Here is a 2,654-nt window from a genome sequence, read left to right on the forward strand (position 1 = left end):
TGGGGATATATGTATACGTATAGCTGATTCACTTTGTTATACAGCAGAAACTAACACACTATTATAAAGCAATTATACTCCAATAAAGATGTTAAAAAAATTAAAAATAAATTTAATTTAATTTTAAAAGATTTTAAACATTGTCAAAATTTTTAATTATTTATCAACATTTTACCAAATTAAAATCTTACCATGTAAATTTTACCTGTCATCAGTATTAGTTTGTGCTAATTATTTCTACCAAGTGTAATTTTTTGTATTATATTATTGCTGTTTTTAAGGTTTTGTGAGCTAAATGATTCTTCAATCATATTTTTACTTACAACTAATTTAACACTGTCAGTATGGGTTTGTGGATTACTTTAATCATAATATTTACTACAAAATAGATAAAAGTTTTAGATGTAATTATCATCACATTTCATGATAGACATTTCAGACTTTTTAAAAAGAGTTATCATTTGGCTTAATAAAGTAAAAAAAAAATTTCTCCTGAATTCATTTCAAGAAATGCCATAATTTGGGCATTTTCTATTGAATAGTTCAGTAATTCTGTTCTATTCAATCTGTTCTTAAAGCTATCCATTTTGTTCTTAATTTTAGATATCACATTTTTCAATTTTAAGTTATGGGTTTTACTTCTATAGAATGTCTAAATTCTTTGATAAAATTATCCATTCAATCATTTTTGTGTCTTTTTCTCTTTGTTTTTTAGCATATTAATCATAATTACTTAGAGGCCCTGTCTGCTAAGTTTACTTTTTGGATCATCCATTGAACTTTTCTACTATCTGTTTTTTTTTTCTTGTGGGTTTAGCCACACCATGTTACCTTGTTGCATGTCTTGTAACTTTTAATCGCATGTCACAGATTTTGGATAAAAGAAACTTTGAGGATCTAGATGGTACCTTTTATTACATACCCATTTCTTCTATTACACAGAAACCATAAGTGGTTGGTTGCTTCCATCCAATTAGTAAATTTCAGTTTGGGTAAGATTTCATTTACCTCTCCCTCATCCTTCTTTCTAAGGCTGGGCCCTCAATAGCTTTCAATTGAGAGATTGTTAGATCCTCTAAACCACATAGCCCTAAAGTAGATATTCTAGAATTTAAAAGTACATTATTTAAAATAAAACACAAAAGATGGGTTTAAGAGAGACTCATTTTTGCCCTTTAAAGATCTGTAGCTTAGTCTATCAGCCAACAGCTTCAAAATTTGAAAACTGTACTTTGGTTTTAGATTGGTGATGTAAGGAGTTAGAAAGAGGATTGCCCCCATCCTTAAAACAAGAAAAAAGCTGTAACTAACTAATTTTCATGAGACTATAAGAGAACTGAGGACACAGCTGATCGATGAGAATCTGGAGGGAGAACAGCACCAGAACATTTGCTTACCTGAGACAGAAGTTGCCAAATAACATATACATAGGTAGAAATGTTAAACAAGACATTTTAAACAAATTGTTGAAGCATAGGCTATATTGAGAGTGTGAAGCCTCTGATATGAGGGCGGGATTTTGCCATCTTGCAGTCTTTTCCCTCTAGAAATCCCACCAGACAACAACAGGGAAGATGGGGAGAATGCTGAGAAAGGTACTGGCTGGCAGAGGGAACAGCAGCCACTGCCAAAACCCCACCCAGACCCCTCCCTCCTTATTTATCCTAAAGAACAAAGATCTTAATTTAAAGGAGGAAGATCAGTTAAATGTGCAATTTGGGGAGTTGGGGAAGAACAATGGAGGCCACCACTGAAAATCTACCCAGATCCATCTCCCCTATCTTTCCAAATGAATAAAAGCCTCAATCTTCAGAGGGAAAAGTGGCCAAACCATAGGGGAGGCGGCTGATGGAAATCGATGGAACCTGGAGGAGGGGCAAGAACACGAATGAGATCCATCTCCCAAGACCCAGATTCAGAGTGACTGCTTAAAACTGAGGTTTAATTAAATAATCAGAGAATTCAACGATCATCCAACCTCCATCCCAAGCACCACACTAACCAGCCTGGAATAAAAATATCAATGGAACACAACAGAGAACTCAACATCACTGGTTTTAGGGAAATGCAAATTAAAATCAGAATGAGATACCACAGTTAGAATTAGTAAAATTAAAACAATAAAATGATGACACTAAATACTGGTGAGTATGCAGAACAGGAATTCTCATTCATTGCTGATGTGAATCCAAAATGGCAGAGCCACTTTGGAAGACAGCTTCTTGTAAAGTTAAACATATGCTTGTGTTACAACCCAGTAATCTCACTCCTATGCTTTACTCAAGTTAATTGAAAAATTATATTCACACAAAAATGGCCTGTACATGACTGCTTATAGTTGCCAAAAATTGGAAACAATCAAGATATCCTTGAACAGATAAGAAACTAAACAAACTGTGGTCCACCTGTACAATGGAATAGTGCTCAGAAATAAGAAACAATGAGTTGTTGATTCACATAATAACATGGATGAATCTGAAAGGCATTTTGCTAAGTGTAAGAATCTCTCTCACCTTCTCTGTCGCTCGGAAGATGCCTTCTGACAAAAGCACAAAATATGTCCAAGTGAAACACAGCTGTGTTCCTCAGTGTCAATTCACCACTCTCTAGAACTTTCTTCCCAGTCTATTTTCTGGGTCTGTTCACCTTCAGCA

The sequence above is a fragment of the Lipotes vexillifer genome, unplaced genomic scaffold, assembly GCF_000442215.2.
Source record: "Lipotes vexillifer unplaced genomic scaffold, Lipotes_vexillifer_v1.1 scaffold913, whole genome shotgun sequence".
Classification (NCBI taxonomy): Eukaryota; Metazoa; Chordata; class Mammalia; order Artiodactyla; family Lipotidae; genus Lipotes; species Lipotes vexillifer.